Source organism: Ochotona curzoniae, unplaced genomic scaffold (genome assembly GCF_017591425.1).
Source record: "Ochotona curzoniae isolate NIBS_2020 unplaced genomic scaffold, NIBS_Ocur_1.0 scaffold_4505, whole genome shotgun sequence".
Classification (NCBI taxonomy): domain Eukaryota; kingdom Metazoa; phylum Chordata; class Mammalia; order Lagomorpha; family Ochotonidae; genus Ochotona; species Ochotona curzoniae.
Genome location: NW_024467118.1, coordinates 37,334,876 through 37,345,973, shown reverse-complemented (window position 1 = coordinate 37,345,973; position 11,098 = coordinate 37,334,876).

Here is an 11,098-nt window from a genome sequence, read left to right as displayed (position 1 = left end):
AGCAGCCCAGAGCATTATTCGGGCCCGGACCCCGAGGCTGCCACTGTCCTGATGGGTCCAGCTGGAGCCATGGGAGTCAGTCTGCCCTGCTAGAATGCAGTAATGTCCCGCACAAGATAGGCAAGGATTCGGTGACTCCCCTTAAAGGTTATTGGTACATGCCTGCTGAAATCTGCATTGAGAAGGTGGGGAGAACCAGGTGGCTACCCACTCTAAGGCCAGTCGCGCTGGATTGCAGGATTGCTTTTCCAGGATACCTACCCAGGATAGAGGTTGGCGTAGATGTGCTCCTCCTTTCCTCTCATGCTTACTTTCTCCCTGAAACAGGGAAACTGCTGTTTCTGGTCCCCCTGAAAACTCCTTTTCCCTGTCTCCTGTTTTCAAGGTGCTATACCTGTTACATATAGCCCCGGTGTTCCCGCTTCTCTCCCACTTCCTCAGACACCAGCATGTGGATGGCTGCTGTGGAGGAGGCAGAAAACACTGGACTTCCAAATACTGCCATTTGCATCTCTGTAGTGCCTGGCTTGTAGTAAGTTGTCAACGGATGTTGATTGAATGCATGAACGAAGAAACCCTTTACAACTATGGAAATTCTTAAATAGAATTTACTTTCAGCATAAACTTTGCATCTTGTACTAATGAAACAAAGGCAATTAAAATCATAAACTCCCTCTAGCGTACTAGTAAAAGCTATTGGGCCTCATCAGGTAGCTTTTACAGTTGGCACTGAAATGGTCTCACCTGAAAATGGGAATTTCAAACTTTAGTTAAGAAAAGCTTTCTTGATTAAGAACACTTGATTAAAAAGAGCTCATTAATGAAAAACAATACTATTTTTATAAGGACTAAGCCCCTTTTATCTTGCCCTGGTTTCGTTTCACGCTTCAGCAAATAGCACCTTTTGGCCGTTACGGCTTCTTGCACTGCCAAATGCAGTATTCGTGACTCTGGTTATGCCCTTCCTTGACGTCACTCTGAAAGAGGTCATCAGCTAATTAGCTGCATAAGCTGGTCACCATTATTGCTTCCAAGCTCTAAGTCGTGCAGTCTGACGGGAATTACAATGACTTTGAAAAAGGAATTGATTCGTTCTTTCTCGGTGCCACAAAAATACTTCTAAGAACATTAAGACTTAGGACAATTATAATGGAATGCACCTGATTAAAGGTGACCTATAGCTATCCAGAAGAGCAGAAGCAATTAGCTAAGATGGGATGAATGCTTTGGGCTTTTTCTCTAGACTACACATGCATAACATTTGTGTCTCTCAGAGTTTAACTGCTCCACGTCCAGCTCCCATATCTAACAGCTTATCTGCTGCTTTTCTGTATGCTCCCCATGCTTCTTTTCACAGCAGCGCCTCCTGTCATCCAGCCTGTGCTACTTAGTGCTTGTTTCTTTTTTCTCTGAATTGTCAGGGCCTTTAGTCTGCCTCTTACTGCTCAGAGCCCACTCCGACCTTTTGAGTTCTTGATTCTTGATTTGCCTTTTAATCTTTTTCTAAAATTCACTTATATTTTTTTTGAAAGGCAGAGAGCCAGAAATAGAAACAAACAAGAAAAGTTTCCCATCTGCCAGTTCATTGCATGAATACCTGCAACAGCCCAAGCCAGAACTGGGAGCAAAGTCAGAACTCAAACCCGTGAACACCAAGTTAGGATATGGGTGTGCCAGGTGGATTCCTAATAGCTACATGAAGTGCCCACTACTGGCTCTTGTTTTTTACTTGAATCCTGCTGTTTGCCAAGGTACCAGTTGGTGTGAACTCTGTTATGTATACCTATGCAAATCTGTTCATGATCAATCTTTTTTAAGTTGTTTTAAAATTACTTTGGAAGGAACTCTTCCTGATTGGCAAGAAGATTATAGGAAAGGGAGAGCAAGTTTTCTAAGATTTATTTTTGTTGGGAGTCAGATTTATAAAGGGAAGGAAAAACAGAAAGATTTTCCATCCGCTGGCTCAGTCTCCAGATGGCCACAACGGCTGAAGCCAAAAGCTTCTTGCATGGTCCAAAGTTCTTAAGCCATCCTCCAATGCTTTCCGAGGCCACAAGCAGGGAGCAGGATGGGAAGTGGAGCAGCCAGGACATGAACTGGTGTCCATATGGGATCCTGGCACTTCTAAGGGGAGGATTAGCCTATTAGGTCGATGCACTGGGCCCAAGAGAGCAAGTTTTGAAGGATTCTTGAATTACAGCCGAAGTATTTTAGATCTTATTTCCTTCTCTTTTTCTCTACTTGGGAATGAATTTCCAGTGTGGAGCTTTTTTAGGTTTGAAGATTTGACATTTGAAGACTGAACTAAAGCATTATTTTAGCAAAAAGTCATTATAAAATATATTATTTTCAAAATAATAGAACACAGAATAAAGATTTGAATTGTGGACAGAAATTTGCAACAGAATTCTCATGTTTGAAATATCTGCTGAACTAAACAAAATATCACAAGGAATAAAATACTGTGTAGTGAGCCCCATGGTTGGAGAAGAGACCAGTTTAGTTCCTTTGCATATTATGGAGTGTCCAACATGGAGTTTCACAAGTTTGTTGGTGTTTTATTAATATTTTCATATGTATGAGAGGAAAGGGTATGTAAATGACATAATTAGTATTCTTGAGTGAGTTAATCCTTTGGAAATGTCTGTTATGGTCAGAAAGTCACATAAAACAGTAACATACCCCGACGATATCATTAGACCCATGAAATTTGCTCTAGAGAGTTAGTTCTAGCCTGGTAACAGCTCAAGTTATTTCTCATCTATGTATCTTGTACAGTGGAACCAGTTCAAACAATTGTGGAGGGTTAGTGAGATAGCGTATAAACTGGCGCAATGTGAACAGCCAGTGTGTGTGTAAGTTTCTTTTTGCTTCTGTCTAGTTTTATCACCAGCCTCAGTATACATTCAACAATGCTGTCTGCAATGCAGTAACTGATGAGCAAGTCTGAAGGGGTGAAAGATACTCCTCTACTCCCATACTTCAGAATAACTATCTGCACTAGAAGCATCCTACAACTGGTTTTTGTTGAGGTATGTGCTCAGCTTATTATGCTCTACCTTACTAGTTAAGGATCCTTGAGAAATCTATAAATCACTCTTTGCCCCTTAATCAGCAGTGGTTGTCAAGACCCGTAGTGGATAAATCAAACCATAAACAACACAGAACACTTTGTTGACTGTGTTTTCCCCTACACATATACCTGTGGTTGAGTTACATTTGCAAATGAAACACAGTGGTGGATAAAGATATTAATAATAATACAGAACAATTACAATGATATATTATAATAAGTTATGCAGAAATGATCTTTCTGTCTCTCATAAAAAAACTGTATGGTTACTTACCCTTCTTATAATGATGTGTGGTGATACAAAGTGATGAAAGACAGGTAAATGTCATGGACATTATGATTTAATGTTAGGCTACTGTATAGGGTCTCCTGAACACAAACACTTTGACACACAGTCAACTTGATAACAGAGATGGCTACCAAGCAGACTGGTAGTGTATACAGTGTGGATATGCTGAACAAAGGATAATCGCATCATGCTACTTAGAATGCCATGCAATTTAAAACTTATGAATTGTTCATTTTTGGAATTTTTCATTTACATTGTTCAAATCATGGTCAATATTGGGTAACTGAAATGGCAGAAAGTGAAACCATGGCTTAGGGAGGACTATTTTAATAAAAACAGATGTATTTCTCACTTACAAGTATTAGTGTCTTAACTATTGCGTAATTGACCCTATTTATCTCGGCCAGAGCTGGGCTGATCTGAAAGAACCAGGAACTTCCTTTGGATCTCCCACGTGAGTGTAGAAGCCTAAGTATTTGATCAATTCTCTACTACTTCCCCAGGCCATTTTAGCAGGGAGCTGGAACAGGACTGGAACAGTTGGGACGCTAACTAGCACCCATACAGGGAGCTGGCAGTGCAAGCAGAAGCTTCACCTACTATGTAATAGTATCAGAACTCTCAGTATTTTTAACCTATTTGAATGTGATCATGAAAGAAGAGCTCTGCTCCTTCCTGCATTCACTCAGTGGAGAATTTTAGATTCAGATCCTGAGTGGGCAAAATCCCTAGTCTACTCCATCTTTTTTTTCATACCTAGATTTTAATTTGTTTTTTAAAAAGATTTTATTTATTTTTTTTTTGAAAGGCAGATTTTTTACAGGAGAGGAGATACAGGAGAGTAGGTCGTCCATCCATTGGCTCACTCCCCAGGTAGCTGTAGCAGCTGGCGCTGAGTGGATCTGAAGCCAGGAAACAGAAGTTTCTTCCAGGTCTCTCATGTGGGTGGAGGATAAGCCTTCTGTGCCACTGCGCCAGCCCCCATGCCAACATGTTTAAACAGCGTGTTTATTGAACCAAAACACAACGAAAACTGCTTCCTAACAACATACAACCCAAAGCCTTATCAGTCACCACAGTCAACTTCATCTCTCTTGTTTGAGTAAAATCTTCTGTTATCTCCTTAGATCACACCGGCAACACTATATCATACACACAATAATGCAGAAAAGGGAAGAAGAATCTTTCAACTGGTGAAACCTGCAAGTACACATTCATGCAGCTGAAAAGGAAAAATCAGTGGGTACTACATATTCTATAGAAAACTCCAGTCAAGTTGCAAAATTCTGATCTGTAGAGAATCTTTGTGATCTGTTGTTTTCCATTAAAATGTACACACAAGAAAGCAGACTTCAACAATGCATCTCTTCTTTCATATTCAGGCAATAACTCAAATCTGGCTATTACTTTGTAATCCTGAGCTTCAGCTTTTTCTTGGTGAGTGGTTTATGGGGATTTATGAATTCATTATTCTTGTAGATGACTTAATTGTTTAACCTTACATATGTTGTGCATATAAAATTTTAGTAAGCAGGATTTCCTTTTCACTTTTCAGTTACTTTCACTTTATTTGAGAGACAAGGAGACACAAAGAAATACAAAAACAGAAAAAGACAAACTTCCAGTATCTGAAGAGTTCACAAGACAGCAATAATACTATGGTTATGTTATAAAAATAATTATATCTCCCAGATAGTCATGGAGGATATGACAACCAGCATACTGAGGCCTGCAAAGAATGTCTAGTACCATAGAGGACAGAACAAATTAGACAGCTCTCCCAGACAAATATCTGGGTGAAAGGAGACTCTAAAGTCAGCCAATGGACCTTGGAAGGATATCCTCAACTTTGGAGCAATGAAATCAACAGCATCTCAGAACTAGGCAAACCACTTCAGCAGTATCCTCAGAACATGCTCCACATCAGGGACCCTGGGATGGTACCAGGTGGCCTTCCCCATTTCCTGGATACTGATGCAGTTGGGTTGCTGGGAGTGCCTCTCTCCTCTTCTCTCTCCACTTGCCCCATGTATCAGAAGAAAAAAGGAGGCTGGAGGCAGTTGTTTCATCCACTTTCCCCACATCCTTCAACCCTCCCCACCTTAACTGGAGGTCCGCATGGGCATGCATCCCTCTCAACTCTATAAACATCATTAAAAATAGAATGAATTTGTTATTTGAAAAACAATAATCATTTAAGTATGAAGTCTCTATTTTGGGGCCCTGCAGTATTGGCATCCCATATGAGCACTAATTTCAGTCCTAACTGCTCTGTTATGATTAGGCTCTTTGTAATATCCCTGGGAAAGCTTAACGACATGACACAAGTGGGCCTCTGCCACCTACATAGGAAACCTGAACAAAGTTCCAGGTTCCAGGCTCTTGGCTTTAGCCTGGTGCAGTCCTGGCCATTGCAACCATTAGTCACTGGGGAGTGAACAGCAGATGGAAGATCGTGTGTGGGTATGGGTGTGTCTGACTCTGCCTTTCAAATTAAAAAAAATAAGTATTTTTAAAAGTCATATATGACACCTAATTCTAAGATATCTAACTGCTTTGAATAAAATTAAACTTTCCTCTGTAAATGTGCAAGGTAAAACCTTTGTTAAGTATTCTCAGAATTCAATACTATAGTATTCTCTTTATCTTTAATCTATTTGAAGAAGAGAGAGAGGAAGGTAGAAATGAGGAGATAAGCAACAGATGGAGCTGTACCAGGACAAAGCCAAGATTTCAATACCTGGAATTCAATGTAAGTCTCCCACATGGGTGTCAAGGATCAAAGTGCTGTGGTCACACTTACTGTTGCCCAGGGTGCAGGAGGCTGAGAGGATTTATTGGACTCAAATCCAGGTATTTGGATATGGGATGCAGTATCTGTAGTGGCACCTTTTTGGGGTTCACTCCCCAAATGGCTGTAACTTCCAGAGCAGAGCTGATCTGAAGCCAGTAGCTTCTTTCAGGTCTCCCATGCAAGTGCAGGATCCCAAAGATTTAGGCTGTCCTCTTCTGCTTTCTGAGGCTACAAGAAGGGAGCTGGAAGGGAACTGGAGCAGCTGGGTAGGAACCGATGCTCATATGAGATCCAGACGCATGCAAGGCAAAAACCTTAGCCACCAGGCTATTGTGCAGGACCCTCTGGTGGCATCTTAACCTCTTTGCCAAATGCCTGCTCCTACAACAGGGTTCAGACTTCCCTTTTAAACACTTTAATTACCAGACACATTTACATCTCTTCCCCTTAATTCTTGACTACAGGTAAAACATTGCACTCCAATTCCTTAAAGTTGAAGCTGGAGTGAACTACTGACATAAGTAATGTATTCCAATACCCAGGTGAGAGCAGAATGAAATAAAACAAAATGAAATTCCCGAGGCCATTCTGCCGGGATCATCAGCGACCAAGATTACTTGCAGATTTTGTGATGAAATTCTCCTGAACTCTTGTCAGAGATGATTATGATAATAGTTTGAGAACAGCCCTCAAAAAGCACACACCTTCTGTCAAGAAACTCATCCTCCCTGCTCTCAGCCTCACCCTAAAGAGATTACTATGGTTCTTGCATTGGAAGTTTATGTGCCAGTGACCGCAGTAACATTAATAATACCTGACTTTTCAGAATGCTGTCAAATATTTCATTTAGAATTACTGAGGTTTTTGAGTCGAGTGATCACTTAGCCATCTAGTCAAGTAGGTTGCATTTGTGGCTGAATAGCAAATCACCTGGGAAGTTTTAAAACTCATTGACCTTGGCTTAACCCCACAGATTCTGACTTAATTGGTCTCAGGTGAGATCCAAGCATTAGGACGTTTCAAATATCCCAAGGTGATTCTAATGTGCTGTCAAAATTAAGGGCCTCTCAGCTAGTTTAGCTACTACCCCATTCTCCTCCACATTCATTTTGTAGATAAAGTGAGACTGAGAGAATGTGTACCTTGCTCGAATCACTGTCTGGTTAATAACATTCCGTTTGAAAACATTAACTCCCTTTTGCTGACTGAGGACCAGGGCCAGTAAATGAACGTGAGACTCACTAACAGGACTCCTTTAGGCTAAATCAGGACACTGGGAAGCATCTATCCTTCAGCTTCTGGAATCATGACACAAGGCAAGCCTCTTTACTGAATCAAACAATCTCTGTGATGTTGGCATCAATCACCCCCACTTTGCGGATGATGAGTGGATGTTTACCTCGATTTTCGTAAGGTCACATAGTTATATTTGGAGCTTTAGAATCAAATCCCATGCAATTATCTCTAAAATATCAAATGAATTGTGTTTATCTTTAGAAACCATATCCTCATCTTGGCACTTAATTGATTCCTAGCCTCACATGAATAAAATGGAAGGCAGCATTCTTAAAATAAAAAGAGAAATGTATTTTTGCAAGAAAGGATAAGCAGTTTTACCCTTGTGGCAATTTGTGGTGAGCAAAACTTTTTTATGCCAATGATTTATTTATAAGGGCATTCATAGAAGAGGATTTTTGTGATGGTACGATCTAAGAACAAAATCTAATGGGATGTATTGATTAACATGAATAAAATGCAATGAGACCATGCATAAAAGAGTCATACATAAACAGCAGCATAAGTTCTATTCTGAAGATGAGAGAATTATTTTCCCTGGATTGATTGACTAAGCGTTGACCAGGCAGCCCACTGGCATTTGGGCTACTCTCTCCTTATTCCCACCAGCTGTGACCGGGGGCCTGGCTTTGAAGGAAGAGCCTCTGTTCTGGAGGAGCAGTGTCTTGGGTGGATGGCTGAGGGTGATTCTAAAAAAGAAAAAAAGAAAGGCCATTCCCCTAAGCTGTGTGACTCACGCTTGGCCCTCTGAGGACATGGTGATGCATTCGCACTGTGGCTTCTACCATTCATGGATCATAAATCGAGTGGCTATTGAAAATGCTGCTCTTTTCTCAGCGCCCCTGTCTCCCCTAGCTGCCTGCCAAGCACAGAAGCCAATGGATTCGGCAGAAGCCCGGGCCCGTCTGCTTGCTGATGAACCCATCTCTATGCCTTCCATAAAAGGTAACTGTAATTTGTTATTGTCTTCGAGACCTAACACATGCCTTCAAAACATCCCACACCCAGCCGTTTTCCTTCTGTGTAAAGGTGAGAGTTTGTGTTTCTCTGCTGGTATTGCTTTCAAGAGTGTAACTACGTACATTAATACACAGATGTAGATGTTTTCTCTATCATCCTTTCCCTCAGCAAAGAAAATAGAAGGGAAATTCACAAAGATTGAAAGGTCAAGTGGTGGAATTTCCTCACTGCTTCTTTGTTACTGTGTATTCTCAAAGTTCTATTGATACAATAAGCTAGTTTTACTTATATTTACAAAAGTTATATTTAGAAATTGTGTTGTAAATGCAAACCGCCCCATCTGATCAGTGACAAATGAACTAGTAAGTCAACATACTGATTAACCTTAACACCAGGAAGGTGGGTTCCTTAAATGAAAGTGTAGGTGAGCCAAGAAAGTGTGTTTAAAGAAGCTGAGAAAGTTTCAAAGATAGTGCTGGCTATAAAAAATCAACCTGTAGTGCTGTATTTTTACTGGGTCAATGTTTATCCCTTAGTTGATATTGTGCCGTACTTTTACAAGATGCTATTTTGGGGGAAAAGTGGATTCTTCTTATTATTTCTTATAGCTACATGTTACTCTACAATCTGTATCCCTCATTTTTAGTATTTAAAACAAGACACTTCTCTGCTATTTATTTTATTATCATAATTTGAGAGGCAGAGACAGGCAGGATAGCTCCTTTCTGCTGGATCACTTCCCAAATATCCACATTAACAGTGGCTGGGCTGGACCAAAATAAGAAGTTGGAAACTCAGTCCAAGCCTGCCATGTAGTGGCAGTGACCCATCACCTGCTACTATCACCTGCTACCTCTCAGGGGCTGAAATCAGGATCCATAGACTGAACACAGAGCTCAGCACTCTAACACAGAATGTGCATATCTTAACGGCTAGGCACAACACCTACACTCTGCTATTTCTTAGCTAAGCAGACATATTTTATCATTAGTGTTCATCACAGAATTATTCTAGGGGAAAATTGGGTGAACTCATTGCTTCCAAATTTTTCTGTTTATTCTTGTTGTTGCTGGGGGGAAGGGAGAGACAAAGGGGAAACCACTCATGACTTTCCACACATCCCAGGACCCAAGGATGAGGAACCACCCTTCTTGATGATGATGATGGGACAGTCACCTCTAAGATATAGCTCTCTTCATTTAGCTAACAGAACTAAAAGGAAGTTCAGGATGTTGGAAGGAACTGTGCTGACTGAATTTTATAGCCAAGAAGGTGACATATGGCCACCTACTTTATTACTTGTCAATAAAGAGAAATTGAGGATGTGGTAGTAGACTGGATACCAGGAGATAAGTTTAAACACAGCTGCGCAGTGACGCCATGCTTATTGCTAACAGCTCTCTCAGTGGAGGACTTCTGTGAGTCACTGGCAGTAACCTTGGGTTCTCCCCATTATAACAACTGATACCAAAATTCGTTCAGAATGGACAACAGATGGTTCTTCCCTTTTTTGTAATAACTAGTGTCAACCATGAGGACCTTGCAACCAAAAACAGAGTCAGCCAAAAACCTTGTGGAAAGTGGATTTATTTAGGATTTAAAACATTTCAAAATTCATGATGCGTTTTAAAAATCATATTATACATCCAACGTAATTGTTTATTATTATTATTTTCCTTAATTCCTTTTTGTTGGCATAAAACTTCTCACTCTTTCCTTCCCCCTCCTCCCTCCAGATCTCCTCTCCCCATTGGCCCCTATATTTTACAATAATATAGTCCTTCAGTTGTAGTCACAACTCCAATAGTCTGCTCTTCACATGTGTCATGACATTGTAGGTATAGGCAATGGTAGAGAATTTAGTGTCTTGTTGTCAAGGTATATTTAACGGTTTTATTGTGGGTCCTTCTTTAATTATGGAGTAGAGATGCATATGGCAGGTCTTCATTATTTCCTGGTACTCTAGTCTCTTTAACACCATTTATTTATGAGAATATAAGCATATATTTGTTTACCTAAATATATTTTTGTTTTGTATTATCTTAAAGACTTATTTATTTTTATTGGAAAGGCAGATTTACAGAGAGAACAAGACAGAGAGAAAGATCTTCCACCTGCTGGTTGACTTACCAAATGGCTGCAGCTCAGCCAATCTAAAACCAGGAGCCAGGAGCTTCTTCTGGATTTCTCACATGGGTGCAGGATTCCAAGATATTGGGCCATTCTTGACTGTTTTCCTAAGACACAAGCAGGAAACTGGATGGGAAATGAAGCAGCCAGGATATAAACTGGAACCCATATGGGTTCCTAACACATAAGCAAGGCAAAGATTTAGCCATGGAACCGTCGTGCTGGGCCCTATTTCATATTTTGCATGAAGGTTGTCATATTTCAGAGAGAGCATATGGCATTTGTCCTTTGGGGATTGGCTTATTTTACTGAGCATGATAGTCTCCAGTGGGTACCACTTTGTTGCAAGTGGGAGAATTTCATCCTTTTTAATGGCTAAGTAATGTTCCAATGGAATAGGTGTACCACAGTTTCTTTATCCAGTCCTCTTTTGACAAACATCTAGATTGTTTCTGTGTTTTTGCTATTGTGGATTGTGCTGCTATGAATATAGGAATGCAGGTTTCTTTCTCATATATGAGTTTCACTTCTTTGGGATGCATTCCAAGGAGTGGGA